The sequence below is a fragment of the Molossus molossus genome, unplaced genomic scaffold (genome assembly GCF_014108415.1).
Source record: "Molossus molossus isolate mMolMol1 unplaced genomic scaffold, mMolMol1.p scaffold_m16_p_10, whole genome shotgun sequence".
Lineage (NCBI taxonomy): Eukaryota > Metazoa > Chordata > Mammalia > Chiroptera > Molossidae > Molossus > Molossus molossus.
The window spans coordinates 81,361,258-81,381,509 of NW_023425345.1; positions in this window are offsets into that span (position 1 = coordinate 81,361,258).

Genomic DNA, 20,252 nt, shown 5'->3' on the forward strand with positions numbered 1-20,252 from the left:
TCAGGCCCACAACCTGGACATGTGCCCTGACCGGGAATCAAACTGGTGACCTCTTGGTGCGTGTATCAACACTCAACCACTGAGCCACACTGGCCAGGCTAAACAGTCAAACTTTTATATTGACTTAATTTGGTAAAAGAAGAATCTCCAATAAAATTGAATAGTCAAACCAAAAAGTTAAGCCTTCAGAGTCAATGGATATATTTACTAATATATAAGTAGATAGCTTAAATAAAGTTGGTTTACACCAGGGGTTGAACCTTGCTTGCCATTTTTGGATGAGGCAGCTGTCTGTTTTTATCATATGTGTATATGTGAGATATATATAAATATATATATCATATATATGTAACATAAAAATATACATGTATAGGTATATGCATTTATATATAGTATATATTATCTATGTGAGTTAAAAATATAGAGTGCAATTAGAGATATATTTATCATGTAACCAAAACAATTATTTTGACAATAAATAAAAAGAAATTCGTATCAATATAAGAAAGTAAATGAGCCCTGGCCAGTTTTGCTCAGCAGTTAGAGCATCGGCCTACGGTCCCGAGAGACCCAGGTTTGGTTCCCGCTAAGGGCACGTACCTCTGTTGCAGTTTGTCCCCGACCCTGGTAGGGTCATGCGGGTGGCAGCCACTCGATGTGTCCCTTTCATATCGATGTTTCTCTCTCTCTCTTTCTCTCTCTCTCCCTCCCACTCTATCTGAACAAAAAATATGGGAAAAAATGTCCTCATGTGAGGATAAAAAAAAAAAAAATTACAAGAAAGTAAATGATCCTTGGTAATTTATCATGACATCAAAACTGCATGATTCTTCCCTGAATCTTTTGTTTTCAATTCACTAAGTTCACATTACAATTTCACACACACACACACAAACACACACACACACACACTGAGAAAGAGGCTAGTTTTTAAAAGTCATCCTATTGCAGTTGTCATTTCTAGTTCCAAATAAATCCTATAAAATCTGCTGGAGGGAACACAAAGATAAACTGCTTTTTTTCTTTTGCTCCATCTACCATGAAGGAAATATTGAACGCTGAAGAGACATTCAAAATATATTGATAGATGAGTCAAATATTGAGTGTCCAAATTCTAAAGTCAATATTTGCCTTGAGCAACAATACATCTTAATACTTCTTCAAGCAAGAAACCAATATAACAGATATCTATATCATGTATCATTGTAAATATATCATATAGGTTTGATAGCATTAAAGAATTTTGAAAATTCTCCTGGCAGTTTCTCAATAATGGCTATATATGGAATATTTTAGTTTGCCTTATTTTCAAAATGTTTTCACAAGATTTCTGATTTAAACTGCTTATTAATACATCAACTATAATCAACTACCGATCAATACATCAAAATGATTTAGTGATTTTTACTGTCTCTCTTTAGACATCATAGTATGAATTTTATATGCTTTTACTCTTACTGAATCATGAAAGTAAAGTTTCCACAATAATACATCAAGCTTTTAGCCATAAAAATACTTTCTGTACATAGGGTAAGTGGCTATTTATGCATATCCACAGATGTAAATAAAACTCAAGATGAATACATTAGAAAAATCAGGGGTCCCATAATTAACACGTATAAGTCTCATAGGGCTGCTATAACAAATTACCAGAAAGGTGGTGCCTTAAAACCACAGAAGTTTAGTCTCTCAGGTCCTGGAAGCTGGAAGTCTAAAATCACGTTGTCCACAACTCTGGTTTCTTCCAGAATCTGTTCTGCACTTGTCTCCTAGCCCCTGCTTGTGGACTGTGACCTTGCTGTTCCTTGGCTCGCAGGGGGCTTACTTCAGTCTCTGCTTCTGTTGTCCCGTGGCATGCGCCCTCTGTGTGTCGGTCTGTGTTTCTTCTCCTCTTTTTATAACACCACCACTCATACTAATATAGGGCCTTCTTTAACCTAGTATGACCTCATTTTAACTTGATTACACGGCAAAGAACTTTCCAATTAAGGTCACATTCACAAGTTCCAGGTGAACATGAGTTGGGGGGGACACTTTCAGCTCAGTATAGTATACAATTATGCTCAGGAGGTGGATGGCCCACATGCTCTCACTGTAGAACTAGGTCTGTTTACCTGTTCATAATAAATATATAGAATTTATCTAAGCACTTTTATTTCTGGAAATGTGATAGACTATAAAACAAGGAAATCCAATCAAAACTAAAAAATCAAGCATGTTGAGTACAATATTTATTGATGCACCTTCAATTTATGGCCAAACTTGCACTAAAGGGAGAGTAATTCTCAGAGAACAGGATTACAAGAAAACATGACTCTGAAGAAGGCCAAAGCCGACAGTGTCCTTAGGACATCTGCCATTGCTTGCCTGCAGCTTTCTATTTTAAAGGTGCAAATAAGTGTGGAAAGAAAGCAAAGTCTAGGCCTGCGTGAGAATGGAGGGTGGGCCGATGTGGTCTTCACGTTGTTCAATGGCCCAGAAGGAGCTGTTGTAGAAGATTGTCTCAGTTTTGGTTCTGGATAGGTGGGGGAGGGAAAAAAAACTACCCCTAAGAATTTCTGGTCACAAATCAGAATTGAATTTAAAATAGTTCCAGATTGATAGTGTTCCAGATGTTCACCAGGAGGAAATATAACCTTTCCCTGGAAGAAATCAACTTCGCCGAGAGCTCAATGTCTTACCATAGGTAAAGTCCCATGAAAATCAGGCTTACAGTACAAGTCATAAAAGAAGCAATGAAACGAGCCAGCAAGAGACTAAGAAATAAGAACAAACAGAAACAGATTCGTAAAGACCCAAGATTTTAACATTATATAAAATTGAAGGTGAAATTGAAATTATTTGATAGGTTTAAAATGAAAAAGAAGGTATTAAAATGTGACACAGGAACAATAGGCTATAAAAATTTAAAACCAACTAAATAAATATTTTATAAATAAGAAAATATATAACAATTAAGATTAAATATATTTTCATAAACTATATAGTACATTGGACGAGGCTTAGTGAGAAGTTTGTGGACTAGAAAATTGACCTGAAGATTTTCCCATAAAGCAGAAAGAGATACAAAAGGAGATTGAGACATGAGAAAAATAGAATAAAAGTATTCGGAAAGAGAAATGGAGTATGAGTGAGAAATGAAATTCAAGGAGCTAATGATGAGATGTCCTGAACTGAGCAAAAATACAAATAATCATATTTAGAGGATTAAAAAAAAACAAAAACACCTTACTATGGTACATAAAAACAAATTTGAACAAAGATACAATATAATAAAACTTCAAATGAATGAAGATAAACAGAACATCATCATAAAAGAAACCACTGGAGGGAAAAAATGCAAACCATGTCCCCTCACCAAAAAATAAGACAAGTAAAAATTAAACTGACAGCTGACATTGTCAACTGCCACCATGAAAATCGAATTATATCCTTAAATAATTTAAAAAATAATTGGCAATTTAAAATCATTCTCCTAGAAAAACTATGATTCAATGAGAATATATATAAAAAAATAGGTTTAGAAAAACTAAAAGCAGAGATGTTACAACAAATAGAGGCTTAGTAAAATAATTTTTTTAGATTATACAGCAGAAATTAGCAAATAAACCCAAAAGTCTAAAATTAAAAAAATAGATAAAAAACATAACAATGAGCCAAGAAAATGCAAAATCCTAAAAGTTAAATCTAAACAAACCTGAAGTATACAAAATAATTTTCATAATATTTGTTTTGTGAGATCACAATTAAATACTGTACAACCATATGAGTCATGAGCTTTTGTCTTGTCTTTTAGGTTTTTAAAATAACATTTACTTTTTAAAAGTTAACTGTGTATATAATAGGAAACTGAAAAACACAAGAAACAAAGAGCAAAGCCAGCCATCATCATAAGCAGTTTACAGTCTACGTGTCTTTCAAAATCCCCTGTGTAGCTACACAACTGAGCTTCCCTTTATTTTGTAATTAGGATTAAACAGTTACATATCAAGCTTTTCACACATCATGGATATTTACCATTTCAAAGTCCCAAAGCTATATGAGCATTTTGATAACGAAGCATCCCCTACACCAACTCAATCTGGAAGAAAATAAATGTAATCCTGTCTTTCTTGGTGACAAAAAAAAATTCAACAGGCAGAGGACAGAAATAGCAATAGACCTCTAGATAAAGATATTAGCAAAGTTACAATTCAAATTCTGCATTCCCTTAATGTTCGATTAACAGTGAGACACAAAGCAAGAGCACACAAAGTATAATGCTTCTATACTTTTAAAACATTAGCAAGGAGGCAACTTGCAACTGAAATGCTTAACAGTTTATTCCTATACCACAGCTAAAGAGATGCCACACCTCTCCCTCTGTCCTTCCTCTGCCCTCTGCTGCCAGCCTAATGAACAAGTCCTGGTGTCCATTTCTAAGATGGTTCAAAACTCTCCAAATCTAGAGTCATTACACTTCACAGATCTTTACACTGTGTAGATGAAAGATGTAAATATATCTTCTAGTCAAAAAGGAATGGGTGGAGGGACAGTGGATAAAAAAACCTAGGCCAGAGACAAAACCCAAAATGAAATCATAGAATTCAATCCAAATTTTGTTAGTTAACTTATCCCAGCTATGATGTTGATAAAGACACATCGAACATAAGGACAAATTATGAAAGTAAAAATAATCATGGAAAAATATGCAGATACATGCAAATCAAGGGCTAGATAGAGTAACCATAGTAATATCAGGCCGGAAGGCAGCAAGAATTACTAGGTAACAGAACTACACATTATTTAAATACAAGACAAATAATCTGGACAACAGTCACACAAAGAACTAAAATTAGAATAGCTAGATTCAACTCAGAGAGCTCACCAAGTTTTGTATAAACTTGGAGTTTCAAAATTGCCTTGAGGACAGATAGTTTCATGGCTTAGATCTCAGAAATTGCAGGCCATTCTTCAGGTACCTTGTCTGCTAAATGTTGTTAGGAATTGACATTGTCTTGAAACATAGCTTGGACCTGAGTCATGAGTCTTGAACTTTTGTGCATATGGATGAACAGGCATAAAGTAAGAAAGCTGTTGATAGTGGGGAAAGGGGCGATTTTACTGAAAGGATTTAGACTACATTGTAATCAAAGTTAATAAAGAATATATATTTAAATACAAGAGAAAACAAAATCATCTAACCAAGAGCATTGCTAGAACAATGGTTTAAGAACTGAGGAAGTGAACTACATCACCAAGATGGTGTATATAGCTTTCTCCGCCATACCCTGAACCTTATCATATTTGATTATAGATAAGTATGATATCAAAAATATTCAGGAATGCTCTTTTTAGATTTCAATTAAAAATCTCAATAGAGCCCTGGCCGGTTTGGCTCAGCAGCGGTTAGAGCGTTGGCCTGCGGTCCTGAGAGACCTGGGTTCGGTTCCCGCTAAGGGCATGTACCTCGGTTGCAGTTTGTCCCCGGCCCTGGTCGGTTGTGCGGGTGGCAGCCACTCGATGTGTCCCTTTCGCATCGATGTTTCTCTCTCTCTCTCTGTTCCTTTCTCTTCCCCCACCCCCGCTCGACCTGAACAAAAAATGGAAAAATGTCCTCGGGTGAGGAAAAAAAAAAATCTCAATAGAATTGGTTAGCATATAGTTATATATTAGTTTCAGAATAGGTACATGTCTAGTGGACAGACTCTTTGTGACAAGTTTTATTATTATGATTAATAATTTTATTTATTGTTACAGGTTGTGCTTTATAAAGTAGTTTAGCAATATTTTTAACTTTAACTCAAGCTCTGCTGAAAATCATGGAAAAGTTCTTTATATTTACACAAAAATTATGCCATCCATTCTCATTACGTTATATTATCAACATTCAGAATTTTCCAAGCCTAACTTGCTCAGAAATAATATCGGTTTGTCTCGAACTGGTTTTCTACTATGTAAGCAAAGTGAAAAGTGAATAACAGCATTTAAATCCACTGAGAATAAATAGCCACAGATGAAGCTAAAATTTTCCAAGTATGAACCCATAATTTGATTTTTTCTTAAATAATTGGAAGTATGGTTGACATTTTTAAAGGCAATATTGAAGCTGCTTTAAAACATGTATATGTGCTAGAGTCTGAAGTAACACAGAAACAGAAATGTAAATGTTTTGCTCTGTTTGACTAGTCACTATGTAAATGTAATTAAAAGACATTAGGTTATTTCCTGTTCCTGTTAGTGGAGCTCATTTTTTGATTGTTTATAACTGTACTAATTTGCATCACATTATTTTTTTTTCCATAGGTAGGAAAAAGAGTACTAGATAGAAAATTTTAAGATTTTAACGTAGAACTTTCACTACATTATGCCTTAGGTAGATTGTCATTGTGAGGGTAAATGTAATCTTGAGAAACTTTGCATTTCTGTTGTATGGTTCTGGCTAGAGATGTTTCCATTGGTTTCTTCAGGGCGTACACATCTGTTATGCCCACACATATCTGGAGCACTGTTACTTCTCAAATTGAGTACATGTGTATTCACGTATACAGATACTCATCTTCATAGTTGTAAATCAAAGGAAGCATTTCAAGAAGTCATCTGGTCCATCCTCACATCTCCAGGCATAATTGCCTTGGAGAGAGGCCAAAAAAGAATAATTTGACTTCCCATTAATAATGTCGGAGAAAATGGTTCCACACCTAAGCATAGTCATCCTCTCTAGCATGCCATGAGTTAAAAGAGGAATTTTTTACCCATTTTAACTTAAACATTTTTTGTGATTTTAGAAACCCATTACTTTTCCTGTCCCATGCTTGTGATCACTCTTTTCTGCTGCATAAAAACTAACAAAATTGTTTGGCTTGCACGCTCTCTTCCCCAAGCTCCGCTTCTTGTCACTGCTCTTCTTAAACCAGTAAAACACTGCTCAAGGTCTGTACCTTTTGTTACACTGTAAAAACATTTACTAATGTGTTTAAAACATATATGAAAAAAGTGACGACTGAATAAACTGGACTCTGGATTGAAGAATTTCGAAAATTAGCAAACAAGTCTAGGAGGAAGGATAGATTACTATAGCTATTGTCTTCAGATTTCCTACCAAACACAGACAGAATGTCACTTATTATAATGACTCTACTAGAGGGTGTGTGTGTATCACTATTTTACTTTCTCATGTACTAAGAATGAGCTCACATTAAAAGATTTAGTTTCTGAGATAGATACATTGATAGATAGGTACAGCTATCATTCCAAATCTATCAGAGGTCCTCCATAGTACCCAGTTTATTAGGTATACAAACAAAAATCCTGTAATAAAGAGAATAGCATTAATAATGAGATATAACAATACTTCATGTTAAAATAATCAAAGTAATACAATATAAATATAATTATTTTTGAGTTTTCAAATTTAATTTTTTAAAAACATATGACTTTCCCTCAAATTAAACTCTGTCTGATATTAACTGCTAATCCTGTACATACCACATAAACCCTTTCTCTATGGTTTATATTTTTTTGTTTTTTTTTTTCTCTATTGATATTCGCTTACCAATCTTATAATAGGCCAGCTTAATAGAATACACTAAAACATAATTTTTTTTTAATATGGAGAAAGCACTATTAGAAACCATTTTAATTCAAAATGAATAAGGAAATACAGTATTCAAGAATGTATTCTCTGGTAGAATAAATGTTCTTTAAAACTACATATAAATGCATTACATGTTTCATTTGCAAATGACAGTGGCAGGAACAAAATTAAATTGAATTAATCTGAGAATGCAAGTTTATTGGCTCAAATAACTAAAATGTCAGGCTGCCGCATCCCACAATTCCAGGGGCATCATTCATGTAGGACACAAAAGAATGGTGCCCCCTGGGGTATAAAATACAGAATTCCTAAATCCAGAGTCTCAAAAAAACATTCATTAGAATTTGGCCTTTCTCTCTTCACCTCTCATTTCTTCTCATTCCATTTTTTTAAATTTATGTTTTATTTTTTGTTAACTCGAGGATATGTTCCCCATTGATTTTTAGATAGAATGGAAGGGAAGGGGAGAGACAGAGAGGGAGAGAGAAACATCTGTGTGAGAAAGACATATCAATTGGTTACCTCCTGCACGACCCTGACCAAGGCCAGGGGATTGAACCCGAACCCAGGTACGTGCCCTTAACAGGGAATCGAACCTGAGAGCCCTTGATCCTCAGGCTGAAGCTCTAACCATGGAGCCAAACCAGCCAGGGTCTCAATTCCATTTTAATCTGTATTGACTTGGTTCTCAAGCAGGTCCTCTTTATGACATTACTTCTATCACTGAAGTGACTCCAGTAGAGCACGAGCACATCCTTATTTATAGTATCAGAAATGTCCAGCATTGATGCTTGATTATTCTGTCCTTGTCAATTGGATCACAGCCAACTCTATGGCTTTGAGAATAGGGACAATCCTATATAAAATACATGACCTGAGTATTTCATTTACACTAGGCTGCCATTAACCAAAGCATATCATTTGGCCCTGGCCGGTTTGGCTCAGCGGTTGGAGCGTCCGCCTGCAGTACAGAGAAACCCGGGTTCGGTTCCCGCTAAGGGCACGTACCTCGGTTGCAGTTTGTCCGCGGCCCTGGTTGGTCGTGTGGGTGGCAGCCACTCGATGTGTCCCTTTCACGTCGATGTTTCTCTCTCTCTCTTCCTCTCTCTCCCTCCCACTCTATCTGAACAAAAAATGGAAAAATGTCCTTGGGTGAGGATAAAAAAAAAAAAAAGCATATCATTTGGATGCTGAATGGGCAAGCAATCCAGGGGTGGGCAAAAGTAGGTTAAATTGCAAGGCACCATTACCTGAAAGATAAATAATAAGTAAGGATACAAAATAATAACAGGAAGAAGAAGACAAATAATACAAATAAAAAAATACCAGAGTTAATAAATAGTAAAACAAGAATAAACTGTTTCACATACAACTGCAAACCGACCTTTGCCCACCCTTGTATATAACAATATATATTTAATAGAAAATAACATATTAAAGAAAAAGTATGTAAGTGCCATGAAGGAAGTCTGAGGATATTTCAAGGATATTTCAGAAGAGTGGAAACAGAAACAATCTGTTTCTCTGCAGGCGAGGAGCGTCAGAGAGAGTCTACATGAATAGATAGCATTAATCGATGGCATGAAAGATGGCTAAGATCCTGACATTGAGAAACTAAAAAAAAAAAAAAAAAAAAAGATATTCCCAGATGGATAAAATAAAAACATGAGAAAAGACACTGAGACAAGAAATAATGGAGTGAAAACAGAAAACCGCTTGTTGTAATAGTTATCAAACTGCAATGGAACACAAAAAGAATAAGATAAGAACATTTGATTGAAAGCAAAAAAAAAAAAAAAGTGTAGGGCTTTGAACGCCAGGATAAAAGTTTGGGACCATAAATAATGACTAGTCAGTGATAGCTTCCGAGCTAGGGAGCTGTATGTTCACATTTGAGATTCGAAAAGATTCATATTGCAGCTGTGCATAAACGGCCTTGCGCCAGGAAAGGGCTGTTTAGGAGCCGATGGCTGTGGTCCAAGTAAAATATAATGAGGCCACGAACCAGGAAAGTGGTGCTGGAAAGAGGAGTGAAATTTACACGTCTCTTTTATGTGACTTTCCCTTGACCTCTGTCTCTCCTTTCTACTACCTGGCATGTGCGTATGAAATACTGGAGCTCCTAATGGAAAACCCAAGGACCTTACTGGCACCTCATCTTCTTTGACTTCTTTTCATTGTTTGTCACAGTGAAACAGTAATTTCTTTTTAAAAAATCATTTTTCTCTTGGCTCTCATGGTACTACACTGCCGTAGTGAGATGAATCCTTATCTGTATCCCTCCCTTCTCCATTCGGTCTTTGAATCTGTCTCTTTCTCCCTCTCCCTCCTCTCTCTCCCCTCCCCTCCTCGCTATGTTCCTCTGTTTCCTCATTCAGATGTGCTTTCGCTCTCACGGGGTGGCTGCCACTCCAGTTGATGCTGCTACCCTTCACCTTTGTCCTCAGCTGTGGGTCCACATCTGTACTAAACTCATTTAGCTGATATTTCTAACAGAACACTTTATCTTCTAAAGCGTAACTGTACAAACACCAAGTCCATCATCTTTCGTAGGATCATTCATTCTGCCCAAACTGTCCCATACTTTTTTAAAGATTGTTATCACTGGGTTCGGCCCAGGTCCAATGACACCTCATTTGTGAAGCTCCTTGATGACATGCCTGATTGTGTGTGTGACTTCCTTCTCTTTGCTGCCATTGTACCTGGCGTAGATGTGCCATGCTGTATACATTAATAATTCATTAATGTTTTGTTGATACAGCAATTATTTATTTATTAAGCCTTATGTGTTCAGGCTCTATGCTACTAATTGCAAATTCAATAGTGAACAAACCACCACGTGGGATACTTTGCTCGTGTGGAGCAACTATGTCCAACTGCGATGTCCTTGTGTGTACACTGTGTATCTGTGTGTTACACAGGAATTGTCCTATAGGGTTTTTGTAGTAAATATATGTTTGGTGAATTAGTAGATAGATGAATCATCAAAATTTTACCTATTTTAATGTTGAAATATTTTGGGTGTTTGGTGTGTAAAGATTCTTGAGACAGGGTTGTATCTTTTACTTTTTTATATAACCCCCAAGACTCAACTTGCTATATTTTATGTTTTTCTCTTATGTTTTTGTAACGTTTGTGGACCATTTATTTGAAATGTTCTATGTGTCAGTTTAACAATGTATATATAATGGAAAATCATCACAAGCAAATACATCATTGTTTTGTTCATACGTTTCTAAAGTACACCCTCTCAGAAAATAACCTCTTTTCATGAAAAATTTTGGGTGAATTTCTTATTACATAGTTCATGGTCAAAGATGTATGAGTAAATGCCATGTGATTAACTTTATTTTCTAAACAGAAATGTTAAAACTTTTTTTTTTTTTTATCCTCACCCGAGGACATTTTTCCATTTTTTACTCAGATAAAGCGGGAAGGAGAGAGAGGAAGAGAGAGAAACATCGATGTGAAAGGGACACATCGAGTGGCCGCCACCCACACGACCCAACCAGGGCCGGGGACAAACTGCAGCCAAGGTACGTGCCCTTAGCGGGAACCAAACCCGGGTCTCTGTGGACCGCAGGCTGATGCTCTACCCGCTGAGCCAAACCGGCCAGGGCTGTTAAAACTTTTTATCGTGTACTAGCGTTTGATAATTTATCCCAATAAAAAGTGTTAGACTTGAAATTTGCATAATTGTTTGACACAGAGAAAGTTGCATAGGATAAGAGAACCATGAAAATGCCTTTTTTTGCCCTATCCGGTTTGGCTCAGCTGTTAGAGCGTCAGCCTACAGTCCAGAGAGACTCAGGTTCAGTTCCCGCTAAGGGCATGTACCTCCGCTGCAGTTTTTCCCCGGCCCACACTCGATGTGTCCCTTTCACGTTGATGTTTCTCTCTCTCTTTCTCTCTCTCCTTCCTACTCTATCTGACCGAAAAATGAATAAATGTCCTCAGGTGAGAATTAAAAAAAAAAAAAAATGCCTTTCTCAACTTTTTAAAAAAAATGTGCTTAATCAGAGCTTTGTTTATTTTCTGCAAAATTATTTATTTCTAGAACAGTTGACATGAAATGTTAAATATATGACAAACTACTTTTCATTGACATTTGTACATAAACACAAATAAAGTATTATTTTATTACCACTTACTTTTTTTTCCAATATTTCTTTTATTTTAATTTTTATTGTTGAATGTATTACAGATGTTCCTCATTTTTCCCCCATTGACTCCCTTCTCCCCACTCCCACACCCTCCTGCCTTTTCCCACACTGTTGTCTGTGTCCATTGCTTATGCATATAAGTTCTTCGGTTTATCTCTTCTCACCTCCCACACCCCCTTCCCTTTGAGGCTTGTCAGTCTAGCAACCAATTTGTACTTCTTAATCCCCTCACCTTTTTCATCCAATCCTCCAACCCCCCTCCCATCTGGCAATCAACAAAATGCTCTATGTATCTATGAGAATGTTTCTGTACCACCTGTTCATTTTCTTTGTAGATTTCATTGTCAATAGCTATGTATTTGTTGCCATTTTGTTTGTTCATATATTTTATCTTATTCTTCAAAAAGACCCTTCAACATTTCATATAATAATGGTTTGGTGGTGATGAACTCCTTTAACTTTTCCTAGTCTGGGAAACCCTTTATATGGCCATCAATTCCAAATGACAGCTTTGCAGGATAGAGTAATCTTGGTTGTAAGTTCTTGCCTTTCATCATTCTGAATATTTCTTGCCACTCCCTTCTGGCCTGCAAAGTTTCTTTTGAGAAATCAGCCGACAGTCTTATGGGAACTCCCTTGTAGGTAACTAACTGCTTTTCTTTTGCTGCTTTTAAGATTCTCTCTTTGCTTTGAACCTTTTGCATTTTGATGATGATGTGTCTTGGTGTGGGCCTCTTGGGGTTCATCTTGCTTGGGACTCTCTGTGCTTCCTGGACTTGTATGTCTGTTTTCTTCACCAAGTTAGGGAAGTTTTCTGCCATTATAGTTTCAAATAGGTTTTCGATTTCTTGTTTTCTCTCTTCTTCTTCTGGCACCCCTAAGATGCAAATGTTGGCACGCTTGAAATTGTCCCTGAAGCTCCTTGCAATATCCTCATGTTTTTGGATTCTTTTTTCTTTTTGCTGTTCTGATTTGGTGTTTTGATTGAGTGCTTTTTGCATCTTTATAATCCAAATCGATTGTTTGCTTCTTGGCTTTACCTACTCTACTATTGAATCTGTGAATTATTCTTTATTTCAGTTAGTGTCTCCTTCATTTCTGACTGGTCCTTTTTTATGCTCTTGAGGCCCTCACTAAGTTCACTGAAGTTCTCACTAAGTTCATTGAGCATCCTTATAAGCAGTATTTTGAACTCAGCATCTGTTAGGTTGTTTTTCTCCATTTTGCTTAGTTCTTTTCCTGGAATTTTGTTCTGTTCTTTCATTTGGGACCTGTTTCTTTGTCTTCTCATTTTGGTTGCCTCCCTGTGTTTGTTTCTATGTATTACTTAACGAGAGGTATGGGGCTAGCAGAGATCAGATGCTGCTTGTTTGAAAGAATGTAAGAAAACCTGAAGCAGAATCCAAAACAGGCCAAGCCTATGGTTAAGTAACTGGCAACAGCTTGGGTGGGCCTGAATGTTGCGTGGGGCGGGGCCTCAGGGAATCACCAGGGCAGGGAAAACAGTGTGAGCCACGTTGCTGGAGTCCCAGATGTGGTGGCCATCTACCGCCCTGGGGAAGGGCTCACCAAAGGAACACAGGCGTCTGACAGCAGTCTGTCCAGGAGAAAGCCCCATCCAGCCCTTGCTCCAGTGCCAAACAGCTCAGGTCTTCCCTATATGTCTCTGGCACCCCTCGAGCTGCCTCCTCTCCAAGCTTAGAGGGAGTGAGTCTGATAAGTCCGTGCGTGGGCCCTTTAAGAGGAGCTGCCTGGGGCCCCAGCCACCTCAGCCTCATTGAGCCTCAATTCCCGCTGGTTTTTCCAGCCAGAAGTTATGGGGGACTTCTCTTTATGGCACTGGAACACTGAGTGGGGCACCTGGTGCGGGACAGGGACCCCTCAGTCCTCAGGGAAGACCCTCCCAGCTGAGGTATCCCCCTGATTTTTATCCGCCACATGTGGATATGGGACCAGCCCATCCACCTCCGCCCCTCCTACCAGCCTCGATGTGGCTGCTGCTTTAATTTCGTAGTTGTAGGACTTCCATTGAGCTTGATTTCAGGTGGTTTTGAATGATGGTTGTTCTGTACTTTAGTTGTAACTTTGATGTGGTTGTGGGAGGACGCAATACCGCGTTAACCTACACAGCCATCTTGACCAGAAGTACCCTATTACCACTTACTTTCATACAAAAAGACAAATTGTATAGAACTCTTCAATCAGCCTTGATGACTAACAATGACAAGATTGCCTTCACCTTAGTCAGGTTTTCTCAACCTGGGCATAATTGGCATGTTACGCCAGGTGACTTTTTGTGGTGGGGCTGTCTTGAGCATTGTGTGTGTAGCACCTATGTCCTCTGGACTAGATGCCAGTAACAGATGTGACAATCAAAAATGTCTCCAGACATTACTAAATGTTCCCAGAGTGGAGAGGTAAGGAGTAAGAAAATCGTCCTGCCAGGGAACCAATGACATTACTGATACAGAATGATCCCAAATCTGCTGAAAAATAATCACATTTTAAACATTTTCCTGACAAACTAAAAATGTGTTTCAAATTGACTATTTTAACTGATTTGTACCACTATTAAGAATCAAAAATATGCAATCTTTCCATTTGGCTCTCAGTGAAGACAAATCCTTGCTCTTCATCTCTGGACATAGGTTGAAGACTGCCGGTTCCTGTCTCTTTTCAAGGGGAACTGAATATGATTGTATATTTCTGATCAAACTCATCTGATGAGCCCTGCTTCATGAAAAATAAAATCACCATGTGTAATGTGGTAACTAAAAATGCATTAAAAATTTTTTTTAACTTTTCTCAAATCATAACAAGAAGCCAAAGAATTTTGTTAATTATTACATAGTTACTCTTAACAAGCAGGTTATTTTACTAACATTGTTTTGTTTCTCTGAGATAAGAAAATGATTTCTTAGAAAATTAAATCAAAATAAGCATATTGTGCTATAAAAATATTAAGTAAAATCCAGGCAATTTTGAGCTTTCTCATTTAAATAAAGGAACAAAAATATTTCATTTTAGTACGGTCTTGAAAAAGAAAACACATACACAAAGTAAATGAAAATGTAAATTTTTCAGTCAATTTATATGTCCACTTGATTGTTTTTTCACAGAGGACTTAAAGAGCTTTCAAAAAGCAATTCCCTGGGCCGAGTAATTTTGCACATGCAGTTATGTCTCCGGTAATGGAGAAAACAGACAAAGGATGATGTTTCTATCATTTAAAGTCATTTAAAATAAAAATGAGAAAATAAAAGAAATCTAGTCTGTGAGATAGGAAAAAGAAGGGAAAAAAAAAACAAACCTACAATGTGTTGAGGACTGTGATTATGACATACTAATAATTACATTTTCTATATTTAGGAGCAAATGGAAATAAATAAAATTTCAAGCAAGCCTGAATAATGACCAGTGGACACTATTCCACTGTGAGTCTCTAGACCAAGATTTTATTAAATGCCATTAAATTGTTGGCATCTGGTTCGGTGCCTTAAGGCAAGCACGGTTAGAAATGGAGATGATGGTCTGCAACGTCCTTTAGAAGATATTTCTTTGCAAACTGAAGTTTCTCCATTTAATCCAACAGAAATTATAGTCTCAAGGGCCATTTTAACCAGATTTTTAAACAGCTTTAATTCAACCCCCCGGGAACCAGTTTAGCTTCTTCATGCAACATCTTTTTCTTATTATTAAAAATTGTCTTGCCTGGCCAGTTTGGCTCAGTGGTTGGAGCATTGGCCTGCGGTCTGGAGAGACCCAGGTTCGGTTCCTGCTAAGGGCACGTACTTCGGTTGCAGTTTGTCCCCGGCCCTGGTTGGTCGTGCGGGTGGCAGCCACTCGATGTGTCCCTTTCACGTCGATGTCTCTCTCTCTTGTTCTCTCTCTCTCTCTCTCCCCCTCTCTCCCACTCCCACTCTATCTGTACAAAAATTGGAAAAATGTCCTCGGGTGAGGATAAAAAAAAAAAAATTGTCTACTGTTGATTTTTTGTTAGCTGGATTTTTTTAAGTACTTAATTTTTCACTAATCAGCAAGGCTATTATAACTATAAATATAGCCCTGCCCTGTTTGGCTCAGCAGTTAGAGCATTGGCCTACAGACCAGAGAGTCCTGGGTTCGGTTCCTGCTAAGGGCATGTACCTCGGTTGCAGTTTGTCCCGGCCCTGGTTGGGAACTGGGGTCGTGTGGGTGGCAACCACTCGATGTTTCTCTCTCACAACGATGTTTCTCTCTCTCTCTTTCTCCCCCTCTCCTTCCCCTTCTATCTGAAGATAAATGCAAAAATGCCCTCGGGTGAGGATAAAAAAAAATAACTATAAAATATAGAAGGGTACCTAAATATAGATAAAAATTAGCGGTCACTATTAGTCTATGCATCTCTTGGGAATTCCCTTAGTAGTCAAAACAACTTTACTGGAATCATTAAAACACACCTCTTTTTTTTTTAGAAGAACATTAGTACATGATTCATTTTCTTATTTGTCATTTAACAACTGTTATGTATATCTCAACAACATTTACAGTAAGTCACTGTAAGACAAAACAAGCTTATAAATATGTAAGAAATTGCCCTGGCCGGTTTGGCTCAGCAGTTAGAGCGTCGACCTGCGGTCCAGAGAGACCCAGGTTGGGTTCCCACTAAGGGTACGTACCTCGGTTGCAGTTTGTCCCTGGCCCAGGTTGGATCGTGTGGGTGGCAACCACTCGATGTGTCCCTTTCACGTCGATGTCTCTCTATCTCTCTCTCTCTCTCTCTCCCTCCCACTCTATCTGAACAAAAAATGAAAAAACGTCCTCAGGTGAGGGTAAAAATATATATATATATGAAATTAAATTATCATCCTATATTCATAGTCATATAACTTCATGTTTAGTCGACGCTAAAGGGACAAAAGTTCATTTTAACAGCATTTTTAAAAATTTCTGTATTATTGTATATTTCTATCTTTAAACTGTCTAGTAATATAACAGCTTTTGTTAATTAATTTTATTGGTCACCCCTAAAATGTAAATTTCACGATGTTCCTGAGTTTTTTCTATGTTCATTGCTTTAGGCCTCAGAGCGAAATGCCTGGTATATATTTGGCACATGGTAAGTATTTGCTGAGTGAGTGAGTGAATCAAGTCTACTTTGATATGATCCCAGGAAAAAATAAAATAATAGTTTGCCCTCATTAAAAAAAAATTAAATGAAAATATCTAACATAAAAACACTTTTGCCTATGAATCCAAACTTTTAATAAATACAAATTTTTAAAAAAATTCAGATTGATTTGTTTATGTATTTTTAAACATTTTTCTTTAGAGACAGGTGGGAGATGGGGGCCTGTAGGAGGCAGCCAAATAATGTATCTTTCTCATATCAATGTTTCTACCTCTCTCTGCTTACCTTTCTCTCTAAAAAATAAAAACATATTTTAAAGAAAATCTGGTTAAGAATAGCCTATTCTCAACCATCAGTATCAATACACGTCACTGCTTTCTTCACCTTGACTAGATTACAATCACATGACTCCTCCTTACTATAAGGGGTACTAGGAAACGTAATTTAGCTGTGAGTCCATAGAAAAGGAGAATCTTGATTTGGGTGAACAGAAACAATATTTATCATGCTTTTTAAATCTAGCTTTTAATGATCTATCATCTATCTTTGTCATCTATCAATTTACATCTTCTCTAGACTTGTAAGCTGCTTTATTTGCCCAAAACATTGTTATGACATGGAAGTCGCTGCTTCCTCTTGCCTGAAGTAGTCTATCTCTAGATCATTCACTCCTGGATATTTCTGATGTCTCAGAGTTTGGCTTCAGTGTCAGCCTTGAGAACCACCTTCCCTGAATTCCCATTCTAAATACCAATTCACAGACATTTTCTTATATATCACCTGTTTAACTGTCTTGAAAATAATTCCCTTTCTGCAATGACTTCTGAGGCAAACTACCCAGAGTTATGTCAAAGTATGTTAGGGTAGAGTCCTTCACAAAACTACCTTTACTTTAGAGATCAGCCTCAAGCTTGGGAGTTCCTAGGCTACCTGTCATTTCTGTTAAACTGTATAGTTATTTGAGGGTTCCCACTATCTTCTAAAGTTGGATAATTCACTAGGAAAAATTATACAACTCAGAAAATGCTGTACATTTATTAGAGCAAAAGAAGAGACACAGGATAAAATCTTGGAAGATCCCAGATGCAAAACTACTGGTTCTCTCTCCCCATTGAATCAAAAGAAGCGAACATCCCTGCACATCAATGTGTATTACCCATTACCGATATTGCCCAATTTTTACTGTGATTTTATTGCATGTATTGGAGAGTCATTGATGGAATCATTAGCCATGTGATTGAACTGAAATATCTAAGCTCCCCCTCCTCAATGTCTGACAGATCAGTTGCTATAACTTTTTAATCACATGGTTAGTTTTTCTGGTATGGCCACCCCTCATTCTGAGTCTTCTAATTCATACAATTATCTTAGCATAAATGATCAGGATCCACCATGAATAAAAAGGATACTCCCATAACACATGACATTTCAAGAATTTAGAGACCATCTCCCAGGAACTGAGGCAAAGACCAGCCAACTTCTTTTTTTATTTGACATTATCTCTGATATTATCTTGTGCATTTATTGTTTAGTTTCTATTCTTCCTAAATGTAAGTTTCATGAGGCCAAATTCTTATTTGCTTATTTGTCTTGTTAGTGCAGAAAGGTACCTGGCAAGTAGTAGGTGATAAATATTTATGAAATGATAAAACTATGAATTTGCAATTCTGGCCTGGAAGTTGAAACTGTGGCATGTGGGTCCTAAAATAATGGCTTAATTGAAGTTGTAATTATGGAGAGAACGATGTCTTTACCCACCATTGTCTGGTCTTGAATCTTAGTTCTACTAATTATGTGCTGTAGAAATGTTCTGTACTACATTTTCCAATTACCACACAGTGATAATAACTCTTTCTACCTCTTTGGGAGGATAAAATGAGATGTTGTCTGAAAAGCTGTCTGAAGGACGCCTGATATTTTAAAATCTTTAATAACTGTCATTTCTTATCAAGTATACTGTGATTATGGTGTAGAAAGGTGTAAAGTCATTGAAATGAAAGAGTCACTGAAGTAAATTAAGCAGGATTTTAGCCTTACAGAGATAGGTACAAACAAACCAAAAGCATTCATTAAATAACTTTTCTGTTCACACGGAAGTCCAATTAACGAGTTACTTAATGTAATTTGAAATTCACTATACTAGTGTGCTTTGGCACAATCAGATGACCTGGTGCCTAGAGAAAACAGATTCACATCAGAAAGATTATACCAAACTGTCTTTGAAGGCAGGGAATGTATTTATTCAAATTTGTCTCTCTTTCTGGTGTATTCACTGGTAGCTGATAATACAATTTAATTAAATGAAGTAAATTTAGAAAAATAAATACATTGAATACATTTGTACATTATTAAATCAAAAACATATACTACGTTTATTAGGTTTTATATATTTTTAATTATTATTATGAAAATGGTCCATAGATCAAAATAAGGTTGAAGAATTCAGTGTTGGACCTTTTCATTTTAGATCTTTAACTTTTTATTATGATGATATGAAAGTTTAATGTATAAAAACAAAAGATATACTAAAAATAATATGTATTTTAGCAGTTTCAAAAAGATATTTTTAAATCTGTAATTATTAATTTTAATTTAAAAAGATTAAAAATAAAAAGTTAAAAAATACTTTTTTTGGTTTACATAACATATAACTTTAATCAATTAATTGCATTTTTCATAAATTTAAAAATGTTTAACCACATTTAGGAAAATCACATTTTCTCTTTTCTATGCCAAGAACATTATGTGGAATTTCATTAAATTTATAGGTATATAATTTATATAAAAAACAATCACAGTGGAAGTATTCAAATGAAGGAAGCAGAGATGAAACTTGATTTATAATTTGCTAAAATTGTGTTTTATTTTATTTGAGTGTAGAAAGAGCAGGTATTGTTTCTAAGAGAGAATAATGTGCATAACAGAAACTCTGGAAGTTTTAGCACAGTTGTATGAAATAGAGGGGAAAAATATGTAGAAACAGCCCTGAAATAAATGGATATTTTAACTTAATTTCAACAAATATTTCCTGAATTGGTTATATATGAAACACAGTATTCAGAACCACAATAACCACAAATAGGATAATTCATGAAACCTGTTCATAGAAACATTGTGGTAGTACATATATAAAATGATAACAACAATATACAGTTTATCTAATGTCCTAGAAAATCTACTCTGGGATATTCACAGTGAAATACTCATCTGGATTCCTTTCTCCACAGTACCTAGTATGCTTCCTAGAAAATTCAATAAATAATTGTCTAATAAATGCATAAATAAGTTGTAAATTATCAGAAAAGAGAATAATTTACTTATAATAGAGAAATCTGAAAAAGTTTTTTTTTTTAAGTTGGGTTTTTAATTGGGTCTTAAAAGGTAAGTGAAATTTTATTTTATT